General features: G+C 37.6%; 1 protein-coding gene and 1 pseudogene across 1 annotated transcript in view; both read left to right on the plus strand.

The window, feature by feature from the left end:
• The window catches only part of CNTNAP2 (contactin associated protein 2), a 1,356,851-nt gene that overhangs the window by 957,881 nt on the left and 381,428 nt on the right, over positions 1-17,542 (plus strand). The gene's annotated exons all lie outside the window — the stretch shown is intronic.
• Positions 10,152-10,269, plus strand: LOC147918313 (U2 spliceosomal RNA; annotated as a pseudogene).

Raw genomic sequence — 17,542 nt, forward strand, 5'->3', positions numbered from 1 at the left:
TCTGGTTAAAGCCCATTACTTAAAAGCTTGCTTCCCCAGACTCCCAAAGCAAATTACATTTATTGTAAAGTGATTTTGTGTCTTGCCTTTGATTCTTTGCCTATGTACCTGTCTTCTCTCTCAAACTGTAAGCTTCGTGAGGCCAAACACCACGCCTCATTTGTGTGTCTAAATCCTTTGTGCCTATCACTCAGTAGCTATTCAATAACTATATGCAATTTGAATTCAATTTATAGCAATTTATAGGTTTTTTTTTAGTGTTTGTAAAATTTCCTTTTGTCATGAATCATAGACACACACAGATATACACTTATACTTTAATCTTTGTAGATATTTTTTACTATGCGTAGCAAAAATTGGAAAGTTATTTTGTATTAAATAGTAAGGTAATTTGGCCAAGATAGTTTTAAAAATGCTGCTAATATGTGTGTACTATTATATCTATACTTCCATACTTCATTACTATATGTGATGTATAATAATTTTATTAATTTTTTGAAAGCATGCTAATTGTGTTAGGCTAATTTAATGCTTAATATTAACATGAAATAAGTTACTCTAGGGCCGGCCCCGTGGCTTAGCGGTTAAGTGCGTGCGTTCCGCTGTTGGCGGCCCGGGTTCGGATCCCAGGCGTGCACCAATGCACTGCTTCTCCGGCCATGCTGAGGCCGGGTCCCACATACAGCAACTAGAAGGATGTGCAGCTATGACATACAGCTATCTACTGGGGCTTTGGGGGAAAAATAAATATTAAAAAAAATAAAAAATTAAGTTACTCTATATACAGGAAGATAAATGATTGAGATGGAAATATAGAATGTTCAGAAAATTTGAGGAAATCATCATGTATAATAATACTTTCCTGCCTATCTTTGTCAGCACTGAGAAGGGTGTACCTTTACCATGTGTTCATGTAGTAGGCAAGATAACGGTCCCCAAAGATGTTCACATCCTAATCCCCAGAACATGGGAATATGTTACCTTATATGGCAAAAGGGACTTTGCAGATGTGATAAGGGTAAAAACCTCAGGATAGGAGATTATCCTGGATTAACAGAATGGGCCCAATCTAATCACAGGAGTCCTTAAAAATGGAGAACCTTTCCCAGCTGTGATCAGAAAGAAATCTGATGACAGAAGAAGGATCAGAGAGATGCTATGTTGCTATCTGTGAAGATGAAGGAATGGGTCCATAAGCCAAGAAATGTAGGCATGCTCTGGAAGCTGGAAAAGACAAGGAAATGGATTCTCCCACAGAAGCTCCAGAAAGAAACTCAGCCCTGACAGCACCTTGATTTTAGTCCAGTCACACTAATGTTGGAATTTTAATCTACAGAACTGTAAGATGATAACTCTGCGTTGTTCAAGCCACTTAGTTTGTGGTAATTTGCTATGGCAGCAATAGAAAACTAATAGATCTACTTTCTACTATGGAGATGTCATTGAAAAGACTGTGCAAAAGTTTTTATTTCTCTCTCATATTGGTGTAGTGTTAAAGTTGACTGATGGAACAGCCTTGCAGATAATTTAAAAAGGATGTCCCTGAAGGTAATCTAGTGGCCAACAACACGTTCTCCTGCCCAGCCATCGCTGCTGATGCAGGAGCTTCAAGCCAGTGCAGAGGATGTGCAGGGCCCTCCTTCGAGGTACGTCCCTCTTGACCAGAGAGGATTGATTACCTGTTCTTATCTGTGACTGGATCTCCTTCAAGTGGATGATTATACTGCTGGTGATAGGAATTTTTTAAAACTCAGAAACATTCATTTATGCATCCAATCATTCAGCCTATGTCTGAGTCCCTGTTATATATTAGGGCTGCACCAGACCCTTCCCAGTGGTCCTCGGAAACATAGGGTGGGTGGATAGCGTTAATGCTTTTATACGTCCTGCTGAAAGTTAGATTAAAGATGTCTTCTTGACCCCTTCAATATTACAATTTTATATACCATATTCTGCTCCTATCTTTTTAAATTTTAATTGACAGGCAGAGAAAAGATTGGATAATAAGAGCTTTATCCATTTTATTATTTTCATAATAACTAAGGAATTAAAATCATAGCTAGGACAATGCCTGGAAAATAACAAGCACTATTATTTTCTATTATTATTATTTGAGAGACAGTTTGGTCAGCTTACTGCATTACATGGAAACTATCCTATTTCCCAAGGGCCTTGGTGTAATAGTCAATTATAAAATAGATTTTTCTAGAGTTGTTTATTTCATTCATTCATTTAACCACTTATTCATTGAGCCTCCACTATGCACTTTGCTAATACCAGTGACAATAAAAGATGATGCCACTTCTGTTGCTTCTTAGCTGTATGACTTGGGCAAGTCACTTAACTTTTATCACCTCAGTTTCCTCATCTATAAAATGAGAATAATAATATCATCTCCCATAGAACTTTGTGAAGATTCATATTTTTATGAAGTGTTTGTTATTCTTTTCTCAGGCTTCTGAATTTCAGAAACTTGTAAGCCTAGTAAAGGCAGAGCAATGGGCCAAATAAACAAGGAATGAGGCAGATTTATTCAAGATTATTCAAGATTATTGAGTGCCTACTATGCACAGAGATAGAATATAAATATGGGGGGGATTCCTTGATGAGAATACAGGGTAACACTAAGACACAGGGGTGGTACTTTAGATGCACATTTTGCAAATCAAAGAGAACTTGTAAACTCTTCTAGAGAAAGAAAACCCTCCAGAGAAGAGTGTTAGGAATGATCCTGTCAAGTCCCAATTAGCCACATACAAATTATCCCCACTGTGGACAATCTGTAGTACATATTTCCAGTATAGAAAGCATTGCAGTAATCACATTTAATCCTTGTTACATTTCAAACAGGCATGTCAATGCAAATTACAAGTATTCAAAAGAAATGAAGAGGAAAATAAATTAAGAAATGTGGTGAAGGAAAGAAAAACAGTAATATGAAACAACCAATCTTTCTTGTTAAGAGCTGCCTTCTCCTTTCTAAATGTGTATATTGGTTTTGTGTTGACTGTGCCCCAACCCTGCTTATAATTCAAAGTCAATATTGGGAGAAATCAATCATTGACACTCACGTGGCAGCAGCCTTCTGAAGGGTCAGGCTGGGATGTCTGGAGGGCCACAGCCCAAGCTTCCCTCCCCCTTCTACTGAAGGGCTCAGACTGCCTCTTGGACTTCCATAAAGATACTGATGGCTTTTCAGGGATGCTCACTGTGGGTAGGAACGCTGAAGGGAATGTGATAACATGCAAATGGCAGCTTGGATTTTTTCCTAATAGTGGATTGTTTTCCACAACAGGTCCATCCTGCCGTTTGTTTGCCCCACGATGCTTGGGCCAGGCCAACTGATTCAGGCTGCAAAGTCTAGAAGCCTCTCAGACTACCCACAGTATTTCCTGTGACTGCCCATCCATTCCAATTCTAGGAGCAGTTCAGACCATGTTTATCTCTATTAACTCTCTCAAGACTGCATTCAGAAACAGAAAAATAGGCTAAAGAGGCATGAGAGATGGTTATAAATTGTTAGTAAGGAAGGGATGCAAAAATCAGCATGTTTGTTGTAATTCATTCCAAGCTCAATCTGAAGCATCAGTGTGATGTGGCTACCAAAATGGACAACAAAATGAAATACTCTTAATATTACCCTAGCCAAATGTCCAGATCTCAGGAGTCTATAGCAAGCATCAGTTAGACCACATCTGAAGTATTATATCCAGTACTGAAAAACTAGAACGTGAGGTCAGGGAACTTGACAAGTGTTCTATATGAGGAACAATCAAGGAAAAGGGAAAGGAGGGAAGGACGGCAGGCAGGCAGGCAAGCCATTATCCAGTGCAAGAACCCCTTCCCTAGTGTGACGGGTTGAATTGTGTCCCCCAACAAGATACATTGAAGTCTTAACCCTGGTACTTGTGAATATGACCTTATTAGGACAGAGGGTCTTTGTAGATGTAATCAAGTTAAGATGAGGTCTCGAGAGTGGACCCTAATCCAATATGACTGGTGTCCTCGTAAGAAGAGGAGAAGAGACACAGAGACAGACACACAGAGAAGAGAACGCCATGTAAAGACACACACAAGGAGGACCCCTGTAGGGACAGAGGCAGAGATTCGAGTGATGTGTCTACCAGCCAAGGAATGCCAAGATTGCCAGCAACACCAGAAGCTAAGAGGAAGCCATGGAACATATTCTCCCCTAGACCCTTCAGAGAGAGCATGGCCCTGCAGACACCTTGATTTTGGATTTCTAGTCTCTAGAGCTGTGAGAAAATAAATTTCTGTTGTTTTAAGCCACCTGTTTGTGATAATTTGTTACAGCAGCCACAGGAAACATACAGCCAGAAATGCTGGCTCCCAAGCCAGTGCATTTTTGTGTTGGACAGCTGTGGGCGTTTACTGAGGGCTTCCCAAATGCCCAGCACCACTCTGAGCACTTTATCTGCATCTATTCATGTAATCCCCACAACAACCCTGTAACATAGGTACCATTTTTAGGTCAAGTTTATAAACAAGGAAAACAAGTCTTGACGAGGTTGATTAACTTGCCCAAGACCACACAATTAATAAGTGCTGAATGGGATGAATGGAGGCAATCTAATGCTGCAGTCCAAGATTTTAACCATTATGCTATACTTCCCCTTGAGAGAAAGGGGTAGTAGTGCAATGGGTCAGAGAGCTAAAAATAGATAGGGAAGATAGAGCAGAGAAGGCATTGAGGTACTATATCTTTGAGAAAGATGAAAGAAGTAAACGCTGCCTTAGACTGTCCTCCGGGGACCGTTGTGTGGAGTATGGGAATTGCGCTGTGCATAAGAGCAACCAACAAAGGTAGACAGAGGGAGAATTGTCAATGCCTCTCAAATCAGAAAGAAACAGAACATGGCTGGAAATTGGGACTAATAAGGGAGATCCAAAATGTTTCTAGAGAGAATAGGCAAAGTAAATAAAAATGAACCATTCAATTCCAAACTATTAAACTGAGATACAGAAAACTGAAAGGATGTTTTATTATCAATGTGCCACCATTATTATTTTAGTGAGTGTAAACATATATATATGATACTTCTATTTTCTCCAACAATGCTTGAGCTCCTGCCACAGTTCTTTTCTGCAGCCCCTAGTTGTGTGTAGTATGTATATGGCCTCTCACTGGTCTCCTAATCACTTTCTTAAAAGTACTAAGCTTCTTTTTCTGTCACCTGAATTTTCCTGCACAAACCAGTCTCTGCAGTTGTGGTCTGGATTTTCCTCCAATGTCCTCATATTCAGCGATCTTCCTTCCCACCATTCTTCTCTGTCGTCGTGAAGAACACACTTCCATTCCCGGGAGCCTGTAGTCCCGTGATCGTAAGTCATGGCTGTCATGACTCCAAACCAGGTCTCCTCTTTACAGCTTAGTTGTCCTTCTTTACCAGTTACAGCCGTCACCTTGGGTCCCTGTAAACCCCCAGGGACGTCGCCACAGCCTCCCATTAACTCTCAGCGGCTCTTGCTCTCTAGAGAGGCAGTACAGAGTCTTACTCTACCATGAATTTCCAGCTTTTTTTTTGTTTTTTACTGTAGGTCCCATCATTCATTGGCAAACTTTTGGAAATATAAGAAATTCTAAGAAGTTAATTGTGCAGATAAATACTTCACATAATACTACAAATAAGCCAATTTTATTTTTTAATAAACTTTATTTTTTAGAGCAGTTTTAGTTTCGCAGCAAAATTGAATGGAAAGTACAAGAGTTCCTTTATACTCCCTCCTGCCACACTACACAGCCTCTTCCGCCATCAGCATCCCCACCAGAGTGGTACATTTGTTACAATGATGAACCTACACTGACACACCATTATCACCCAAAGTCCATAGTCTGCATTAGGGTTCACTCTTAGTTTTGTACATTCTATGAGTTCGGATAAATGTATAATGACATGTATCCACCATGTATCATACAGAGCAGTTTCACTGCCCTTCAAAATCCTTTGTGCTCCCCCAATTCATCCATCCTTCCCCCCAACCCCTGACAACCACTGATCTTTTTACTGCCTCCATAGTTTTGCCTTTTCAGAATGTCATATAGTTGGAATCATATAGCATGTAGCCTTTTCACACTGAGATAATTTTATCTTAATGATGAAAAAAAGTTAAATAGTACATGGAAGTATTTAGAGATGGTGATATTGTGAGAACAAATCTATTTAATTATCCTCGACTTGAAATTTAAATCAGATGCAGATGTTCTTTGAGCTGGGTGTATCTTCTTCAAATGAAACCCTGGTTGAAAGTCCAATATGAAATGAGAGTAAAATGGAGCATCTTGAGGTGAAGGGAGAGAGTGGTTAAGAGCTCCACCAACTATGCACATCCTATGTGCGTCCTCAACAATGGACATTTAAGACTTGTATGAAACCTCCAGTGCTGCATGAAGCACAGCATTGAAACCACAGATTTCAGAGATTAGGACTTCAAATATTTAGTGAGTTCATAATAGGAATATAACAGAAATGCCTTTTTCTTCCCTAACAAAATGTGAAAAGCAGTCCGTAAAATTATCGAAGTTTATCTGATCTGTTTGATTTATGCTTTTTAATCCTTTGTCATATACTTCCTCAAGTTTGTTCAAGATCTGATATTTGTAGACCAAAGATATTGCGAATAGTCAAAATTCAAAGAAAATTAAAGTCAACAGCTTTTTACATGTTGAACGTATCAAATCACTATGATCTTCATATAATTACATCTTTTCCAAATTAAAATTAAAGTTTGATTGATTGGTATACAGATTGTAGTCCATGAAAAGTTTGCATAATCCTTGTACCAAAGTTTATCTTGTGAATATTTAGGATAAATGTCAAAAAATGAGAAAGAGGGAAGAAAAGATTTTATAAAGGAAAACTGAGGACGAGAAATCTACGTGAAAAAATAGTGTTTTTAAAATACTTTATTGATTCAAAGTCATGTAATAAGACACAGAGTTTTTTGGCTCTTAAGACAGGTTGACATATTTAAAAGTATTTTTGATGATTTGGAGATGTCTCAAGAGTATATTTCCTCTCTAATTTGAATTATTTATAATACCGTAATTAATTACACAGAGTAAAATTGAATTACTAATAAATGCCAGAGAAACCAATTTAAATTGACATTCATCTCCAAATTCAGCTCCTACATAATCACAGCAGAGTTTTCAAGGTTTAATATTTACTATAATGAGACAATAAAACAACTGTACATGTTATAAAGAGTAAAAGAAACTCCTTCAAAGATAAATATAATATCTGTGTATTATATTTATTATATTTAACTTTAGACTTTTTTAAGCAAGGCAAATGGACAAGGTTCTGTTCCCCCAAACAGGTATTGTCCTCTCCACTGGCCTTCTCCCCTGGTCATATCCAACCTGATATGATTGGTGGCAGCAACGTATGCCACACCTAGAAAAACTCTGGTCTGGTTAGAATGGTAGAAATACTGTGGACATTAGTAGTTAAATAAAGTTAAAAAAGAAGTTTGAGTTACTCTAAGGTTTAGAAGAGTGGAATAAACATGATTTCAAATATTGTGGAATAAGTCAAACAGTTTTTAGGTTCAAAAGAGTTGGCAGGCATAGGCTGGTAAATTGGCCAATATCATCATTCTTTCAAAATAAATTTCTGAACCCAAGACATCCCTTTGCACACAGGCAGTATCTTCAGAATTTCAGCTATGTTTGACCAATAAACTTTGAAATGTTAAACTAAATGCAGAAAAGCTCTTTCCCAATTCAGATATGACTACGGGTACCCCCCGGGGAGTTTTCTCTTCAGCATGCAGTAAGCGGTCCCCAGAGTCAAGCTCTTGGCCACTGCGCTATTTTCCTCTTAAGCAATTTCCTACACTAGTCAGATCAGTGGTTTTCCAGCCAGTGTGCCTGTTTTGTATAATCTGTATTTATGCAATTTAAATGGGCAACTTATGATTCTTTATATGAAGTGGTTTTGACATATAATTGAAAGAGTACTGAATGTGCCACCTACTGGTTGTGTGGTCTTTAAGCTGTTAGTCTTTCAGAGCCTCTGTTTCTTTACCTGGTATAGTGGCCCATAGTTAGAACTCAGTTCTTCCTCAAAAATATGAAATTAATTGATGTGTTGCTATGTCTGAGATTCTCTAAGGTAGCTGGCCTTAGTTATCAAAAGTCACCAAGCTCTGAGGTTTCAAAATCACCGTATGATGGAAAGCCTACACGTGGTGATGAACAGTAAGTGAATTAAACCATAAAGTTTACACTTTCAAACGCAGAAGGGATCTAAAGCATCTAGTTCAAGGTTTTCTACCTAGGAGGCCAGAGGAAATTACAGATATAAATATAATCTCCAGTTTTGGAGTCATGAACTTTGGTTCTCAATAACCACACATTACCACAAAATGGCAGGGGTATACATCTCAGTCTATGAACATAGCAGGTTCTTGTAGGCAGCTTGTGAAGGAAGCCCAGCAGATGAAAAGCTGATTTAATATCCTATTCCCAGTATGCATAGTGCCCTCCCCAAATACCTGACTGCTAGAAATACATATAGATCTGTAAGTTATCCAGCTCTATACTGGATAAATTCTTTTCCCCTCCTGTTGCATTTAAATTTGCAAGACAATTACAGACACATTTGGAATGACTGACTGACTTTAACGAATTTTGGAGCTGATTTAGGTAGAACATTTAGATATGTTTTTGGCCATACAGTTTAGAAATTTACATTGACCAGTAATCTGATGCGAAGTCATTCTTTTTATTTAAAAGATTTGGATAAATCTTTCTTTAAAAAATACTACTCAGCCATAAGAAACGATGAAACCCAGCCATTTGTGACAACATGGATGGACATTGAGGGTATAATGCGAAGTGAAATAAGTCAGAGGGAGAAGGTCAAATACCGTATTATTTCCTTCATTAAGTAGTAGATAATAACAACAATAAACAAACACATAGGGACAGAGATTGGATTGGTGGTTACCAGAGGGGAAGGGGGGAGGGAGGAGGGTGAAAGGGATAATTCGGTACATGTGTGTGGTGATGGGTTGTAATTAGTATTTTGGTGGTGAACATGATGTAATCTATGCAGAAATAGAAGTACAATGATGTACACCTGAAATTTTTACAATGTTATAAACCAATGTTACTGCAATAAACAAAAAATTAAAAAATTAAAATTAAAATTAAAAAAAAAACAAGAAATGTTAAAAAAAAAATACTCAGGCCAATCTTAGTAGTCTGTATTTATTTGCATCAGCTCAAAATTGGATTTTATGCCACCTTTTGGTCAACTCCAAGGTGAAGTATAACTGAAATTGTTTACAAGATTATGTTAAAACAGGGTTGAAAAGAAATATATTTTGAAGTATGATTCAAGGTTACTGATTAAATTGTATCCTTCTATATTTTTAGCTACTTTTAGAACAATTATAAATATCCAGTGAATTTATTTATGCTCTCGCCCTTTTGTTCTAGGCGTATAATTTGTGATTAAAATGAAAACTTCATTTTAGAATAATATTATTTTTCATCTAATAAGTTAGAAAAAAATCTTAGTATACCTCTTTTGTTCTAAATTGTTAAAAAACCATCTGTACACTTGCCCTCTCTCCTAGTCGTAGATGTGTTTATCTGAAAATCATGTATGCACTGTAGCATACAGGACATCAGGCTATTAGAAAAGATGCAACATTACACTTGCTGTAAACCCTTATTTTCATTCCTCACTTAGCTTCATAAAACTTTTCTCTTAACTTGAATCTAGTAAAAGCTCGACTGAAAGTGTACTTGTTGAGAGGATAAAAAAAAATTTCTCAAACAAATTAAATAACTTGGCCTTTCTTGTGCTCTTTGATTTTTTTCTAATTAACACTAAAATGGTTAAACATAAGGACTTCTATCTTAGCACATTAGGTCTTGATAATAAATTTATTTAAAAAGCAAGTCTTTTTAGGGAAAGCAAATAAAAAAGAAGATGTGATTTTGGATCACCAATCTGGGCACACAGATCCAGTCTCTTTTCCAGGGTTGTATTTCTGCACAGAGTATTTTTCTATAGTCACCTATTACGGACAGTGGATCTTGACCTGTTACCAACGGTGAGTGGGTATTGCTAGAAGGGTGGTCACTCAGGTATGGCTTACTCTGAAAGGCAGACATTGCTTCTTGGCCTTTTGGCTAAGATCAAGTGTAGTTTCTGTTCTTATCAGTTTAATATGAAAGGCAAAGGGGGACTGGTTGTAAAAGAGGGTAAGGTATTAGAGACGCGAATTTTTTTGTTTGCAGCATCCTGGGGTGTGAATACAAAAGAGAATAAACAGCTCAACGTGGAATGATAAAGGGTACTGTTGAGAAGGTCTCCTGGAGTTGGTTTTGCTTCATTCAACTATGAAATGACTACATGTATTCATTTATCTCTCCCCTTCCTCATTTTGAGAATAAAATAAATACATGTCTCTCCTTTTCTCTTCTTTCTTCAAATCTCTCTTCTTGAAACAAAATTAAAAAAACAATGCTGCACCCCCTCACCTCTTGATAATCAGCATAGGTCTATTAAATTAAGCACTCTTGACATGCAAACACTGATTTTAGGGACACAGTACTCAAAATAGGAGACACAGTTGTTGCCTTTCTGTTTCCTTCCTAAATGTAGCTCTGCGGGTTTCTGTGCTCCTTTGATACAGAAAATAAAACAAAAGAATGAATGCCTTAGAACAAGCTTTGGCAGCCATGGATAGTCTTGAACCCATTGCTATAGGGCAGGGGAGGCATCAAATTACCAAGCAAGATCTGCCTCATCTCTGCCAGTATTTTCTGTGGTGTCAAGCGGCATCCCTCCCCCTCTCCAATCACCAGCACCACAGTGATTCCTACCGATCTGACTTTGCTCCGGGCCTTTATTCTTAGATCCCTCGCTGCTTGACTTAGGAAGAGGACGTGTGTGGCAGGCCAGTCTTGCCTGAATTGTGGAAAAAATCAGAAGACAGAACCAGATTGGTTGGTTTGTGAATCCTGCGACCAGCTACGTCTAGAATTTTTTTGTTCTTATTCAAGTTTCCATGCCCTTAAACAAGTCTCCATGCTTTTCATGTTTTCTCATGAAGCTCTTTAAATTGTCTTCCCTGGCTTCCCATCTATTTACATTCACCCAGCATAACACCTTCCGAAGTGCAGTGGTTGCCTACAGTTTGACCATTACTGAGCAACACACACTCAGATCTCATTATGGCCGACATATGTATGGTACACAAATGATATAATGAGGTACAGCTGGAGGGTGGATGCTTGCTATGGCTGTTGGTCATCCGAACCCTCAGATGACCCATTCTGGTGCCTTATTCCGGTCTTGCAGACACTCTACTCTCTCATTCTCTTCCTGTGCTGCCATGGGCACTCCTTTCTCAGGAAGTAAACCTTACTTCCTGGAGCAGACCCCCATGTTTCAGGTCCTGTGAGTCCACTCCATAAAACAATTCATGGGTGTGTATCCTAATTCCCTGGGTGATACTAAAAAGCAACATCAAACTCTTATCTCCTAAACCCCATTAAGGTGTTAATGACTTCACAGATTTTTTTTTTCCCATGACTTGGAGGTTGATATTTCAGTAGCAACATGAGATAAGAGGGATTTTGGATTAGAGGCTCTAGTCCTCTTTACATCATACTGTATAATAATGGTGATGATGATAATCATAAAAGTAGTTACCATTAACTAGCACCCGCCACACACAAGGTGCCTTTTCTCTTTACCGTAGTTAATCCTCATGACAGTCCTCGGAGGTAAGTGCGTTGTTCCCATTTCTCAGGTGAGGGAGGTGAGTTTCGACAGGGGCAACTCTCTTTCTATTCGTCTTGCAGCTTCAAACTGGCAGCTAAGTTTTGACCCCATGTCTGACTCCAAATTCATTTCATTTCCACAACACCAGTTCCTGGGTAGAGATGAGAACTGTGAGCTGTTATCATTGATTTCTTTCTCTGCATCATAAGTCCTTTTCTAAAATTAGAGCTGACTTTCACCACTCATAAAAAGATGCATATTAAACAGAGGAAGAAATGGAGGCAAGTATTTTGTTACCAGACACCAGACTTACTATACACTGAGCTACCGTATTTAAGCCTGCAGTACTAGAACCAATGAGACAAATCGATTACTAAACAGAATAAACAGTGTGGAAACCGATCTATACATAAAAGAACTTGGATATTAAAAGGATCTATGAGGAAATATTGGGGAAGGGAAAATAAATGATGTTGGATTCATTGGATTTCAATATTTGAAAAGATAAAATAGATTCTTCCTCCTCAAACAAAAAAATATTCAGAGAAATTATAGACCTAGTGTAAAAAAAAAAGGAAATTTACATATATTAAAAGACAAAACTTTAAAAATATGAAAGGAAAATGTAGGTAATACCCCTATGACATCTGGGTAGGAAAGAAAAACCCATACAGAAAATATTAATAAACTGGACCTCATCAAAATTTTAAAATATTCATATAACAAATATCACAGTAGGTAAATGTGAAAGACAAATAATAGATTAGAAGAAGATAACTACATAGCAAAAGATTAGTATCTAGACTATAAATACTAAATATTTATAGATAAACTCCTACAAATGATAAAAGAGGTGAGGCAGCGCTCAAAATCTGAATTAGAAATTGGCCAGAATGATTTAGATTTAAATTTTTAAAGTAATATTTTTATTTAATAGCCTCCACATTTATACTCCTACAATCTAAATGTTTTTTTATTAAATATCTTTCTGTTTTTAGTCTTCTCCCAGACCCTGTGAGAATAATTGCTAGAAAGTAAGGTACTTGGTTTATCCACACTGAAGTCATATGAAAAAAAATCCCAATTCTGGGCCACAGAGGTGAGCACAGATGCTTTAGACAGAGGTTTCTAATAGACACAAGAGCAGACTCAGAGAATGGGAATTTTAAATCACACCTTCTAACTTTAAGTGTGGCTAGTTTTAATTGGTAAGAAATGGTAGTGTAAATTAAGTAGAGTTTTGGTTTAGTTTGGTTTGGTTTGGTTTTTTAGTGAATACTCTAAATTTGTACAATTTATAAAGTACCCATATTCCTTTCAAAAAGTAGGTCTCATGTGAATCTCAAGTAGGTCAGATTCCAGGACTGTATTTCACTTTTCACCAAACACTAATAACCTGGGGCCCTTATGTTTCTCTAGCTTTCCTGTTAAAAAGAAACATGAGAGCATTGACTCTCGTGTGTGGGATCCTGGCTGATCACATGCCCAGCCCAACTGGAGGTTAGTGCCTGCTCATCACTGAGTCCTTCTGGAGCCAAGGTTACTATCTGAAAACCCTAATTTTGCTTCACAACTTTCATCCCACTTTCACTATTAGACTTTATCATTTCACATGCCCATTTTCTCTAGCTCAAGGGCTCATTTATCTTTAATATTCATTGGCTAAATATATGTGCAATAAGCTACCCTTCATCACATACGACATACAAATTTTGGAATCAATAAAAAGATGTTAACATAAAATATAATCATATAATTAAATATGTATCAGGAACCAAAAAAGGAGGGAGGAGGAAGCAGATAATATTTTACTTGCATTTAACTAAAAAGCTGTAGAGAAGGAAGAAATTTTCCTCTACCCTTCTAGGTTCTTCTGACTGTTATATGAATTAAATTTACATGAGACAGATTAACAAGAGAAAATCAAACAAAGTTTGATAACATGTGAACATGGGAAAGACCCAGGAAAACTGAGTAACTCACCAAAATGGCCAAAGCCACTATCTTACATACCATCTTCAGCTGCAGGCGAAAGACAATGTTGGGGGTAGTTGTTTGGGACTTCAAAGAGGATAGTCAATTCACATGGAGATGGACAAGCAAATGTTTAGTAAGCAAATATTTGCCATACCATGCAGAGACAGTGGGGCATGGAGAGGACTTTGATCAAAGGGGCCTTGCTAGGTTCCTCACTGTCTACCACACCTAGTTCATCTTGTACTGTGGTTATCTATGGTATTAGCTCCTTCTTGGAACAGGCCTTCTATTTAATTCTTTTAGGCAGTTAGGAGGAAGGTCAAAGTTCTTCGTGAGTCTTTTGTTCTTAAAAGTAATCAAGCCAAAGAGACACATTTTGGAATGGCAAATTCTGCTCCCCTACGAATCCATATATTTTAAGTCTATTAGATAAAGAGAGTCATGAAATCTATCTGAATCCTCTAGTGACTACCCATATAGAATTTTGTGGTCCTGTGCCTATAGTTCAAGCAGGGAAACTGAAAACATAAAGAGGAGATGTTTAAATGCATTGAGATGAATAATGAAGGAGTTTTTGAAATAGCATCATATTCTGATCAAAAGTCAAGGCAACTGTCCATTTCCAGTCACACACACACACACACAGTGGACTTAAAAGGCAATGTAAATAAATACCCCATTCAAAAAAGTTTTCTTCCTTTTCCCACTTGGGTCTGAGAGTTATTTAGTTTAACCTGAGTCACCTTTAGTGTCCTTCAAAGCTATAAATTTTGCTTTTCCACACAATTTCTTCAAAATGAAGATGATCAGAGCCTTCAAAATGATTCTCGAAGCAATTTAACACCCAAATTTACCAATCTACGTAGTGGTCCAGACTTTATTGCCTCTGGTGGGGGAAAACAAAAGGCGTAGTAAAGCTCACAGGCACTGGTGAGTACAATCTGTTCTTGAAAACCAACTTCACTGAGTGTGAGTCTCTAAACATAAGAGAAAATCTTTTAGAAAAACCCATGAAACAAATAAATTACTATACCATTTAACTATAAGTCCCGATAATGGTCTTAGTTATAATACTTGAAGCAACCGGTATAAAAGAGAAACTTATAAGTTATCTTATATTTCTATTGTGAAAGAGTAATTTATCATTTCCAGAGTTGGTTTTGAGATATTATTAGCTGGAATTACCCCAATAATTTTCTGGCAAGAAACTGTGTATGCCTTCCTTGATGTACGCTCCTGCCCACCCGCAGCCTGGCACTGAGAGTAGCCAAAATGTGAGGGATAGAAGTAGAAGTAGTTCCCCTACTGTACCACCTGGGAGCAGTAACTGTACCAGGGGCTAGGGAGGAGAATTTGAGGAAGGCTGTGTCATGAAGCATCTCATGAGTGGAAGAGAAAGACCCTGGAAGAGATTGCAGGGGCCATGGACTTATTTGTAAACTAGGGATTGCACATGTAGAATTTGCAAGGTAAATAAAATGGCTGTTGAGAGTGAGAGATCTACCTCACACCGGGATTCTCAGCAGCCTTTCTGGAAATAGCCCTCTCTTCTCTCCTGCCAGCACTAAAATATTATTCGTAACACATACAATTTTCTAGACAACGCTCACAGAAATGTTGTCATGGCCAACGGACTGTCTCTCCCCAGAGAACTAAGCAGACAGGAAATAGCTATGTGTCTTATAAACAAACCCTCGGTGAATGACAGTGGGTACACAAACATGTCAGTTCTCTATCAGAGTTCCTACTCACTCAATTGCCAGGTTTGCTCTTATTTTGATTACAAGATTAAAATGTAATTAGTATGTTTTTAATGAGTCCAAATGTGACACATTAAGATTCAGTAATTACTATAAAAGGATGAGTTGTGATTGAATGTCCCCACAAACAAGGGACATTTAAAGTCAGTACCATTTATTGCTCAGTTGTTGCTGCATTTAAAACCATCGCCCTTCCCTGGGTGAATATATAGTTTTAGGATTTAAGTGATTATGCTGGATTATTGCATTGCAGCAGAGCCAGCTATCCTGATGTGTTTAAAGAGTGTAAGTTCTTTGCTAATGTGACCATGTCTACTTAAGAACCCGACGATTGACTCTTTTTTGGCCGTACTTTTCTGAACATTGGCTGTCCAGGTTAGTTCACCATTGTAGTTTATCTGCTTTTAAGACAAGTCTGGTTCACATAGCATCACCTTTTCTCTTCGATCTGACACAGGACCTCCCTGCTATTTCTGGGATTCTATATGTCCTTAAGTCTCAGCAGAGCCTAGAGCACGTCTAGAAAATTAGTCCTAGAGGTTCAAGGTCCAATGTAAGAAGGGCAGCACTAAATGGAGCACTTGCCTCCTACAGTAGTCTGCCCTTTTAACCCACCTGTTTCCTGTGCTAACTGAGTCAGCAACAGGCCAGTAGATACCAACTCTGATAGATTTCCCAGTGACACTGGAATCTTAAATAACATTGAAATAGTTAAGGTCACTGTAGAACTAAACCTTTCCTTGTATAGCAAATCAAAAACAAAAAAATAATGGGTAAATGTTTTCTGATAACTCTTAAGTCAGGTTGCCTAAGAGGAGAAATCATCAAATCATACATAATTTGAGATCATCCCGCCTGAATTTCCACCCTTTACAGGAAATCTGTCCATGGCATTCCAACCAGATACTCTGGAAGCCTGTTTAGATATCTCAGTATCTCATGCAGCAGTTCAGAGCATTGATCAATGTGTTAGAGGGTTCATATTTCCTTTGAGTCACAATTGTCTTCCTCTAACTCAGTAATTCTAGCTCTGCCTTGTGCAGAGAAAAATACAAAAAGCATACACTTCTTATTTCCCAGCCCTTCAAGTATGCGAAAACTACTGTCAAGTCTTCTTTAAGATGTCTCTAGACTGAAAATCCCCAGTTCCCATAGTAGTTCTGGAATCTTACTTTTCCTTGACACCATCACATTTGCCAGTGGTTCTTCTGGCAACCAGAAATAAATACAGACATTCACTGTGTCCTGATTAGGGATGAATACAGTAGAACTATACACATCTTGCTTTGTTTTGGACACCAGATCCTCCGATGCATGCCAATAGTGGATTAACTTTTTATGCAACTTCATTTATTTCACTGCTGGCACAGATGGCATATTTGTGTAAAGTCTTCTAATTATTTTTACATGAAATGATGTCCAGTCATATATCTCTATTACGTACTTTGAATTTAAACCAGAAATTTTTCCACTTAATCCTATTGGATTATATATTATTATTTTATTTTTCCAATCGATTTAGATCATATTAATCTTGCTCTGAAAGCTATATGAAAATGTCTAAGTTTAGCTCATCTGCAAATTTCATGAGTATACTGTCTCTTCCAAGTTGTTGCTCATAATCTTAAGCAGAAAAAGGCCAAGAACAGACATGTGATACATATGCCAATAGAAGTTTCTCTCTAACAGTTCAGTAAGTGGAGACTGCACCTAGCATCTCCATCACTCAACCATGTCCCAACATGTCAACAAAGACATCATGATCAGCTTAATCAAATGTTTTTCTGGAATAAAGACATACTCACAGTGGGACTTTCCTGGTCTGTCAATCTCCATGCAGAATAACTTCTAGAAGTCCTACTTTCATTTCTAAATGCTAATAGATCTTCTATTTAAAGGAAGATCTAGCATAATGCCTTCTCATTTTTATTTTTTATTCTCTCTACCATTTTGAAAATCAAAACAGCATAATAACTTCATTCTTAAGAAATATTTAATATAAAAATGTAAAATTTTGCCCATATCTGTTATGTG

The sequence above is a fragment of the Ceratotherium simum genome, chromosome 1 (assembly GCF_057802395.1).
Source record: "Ceratotherium simum simum isolate JZ-2026a chromosome 1, ASM5780239v1, whole genome shotgun sequence".
Taxonomy (NCBI): domain Eukaryota; kingdom Metazoa; phylum Chordata; class Mammalia; order Perissodactyla; family Rhinocerotidae; genus Ceratotherium; species Ceratotherium simum.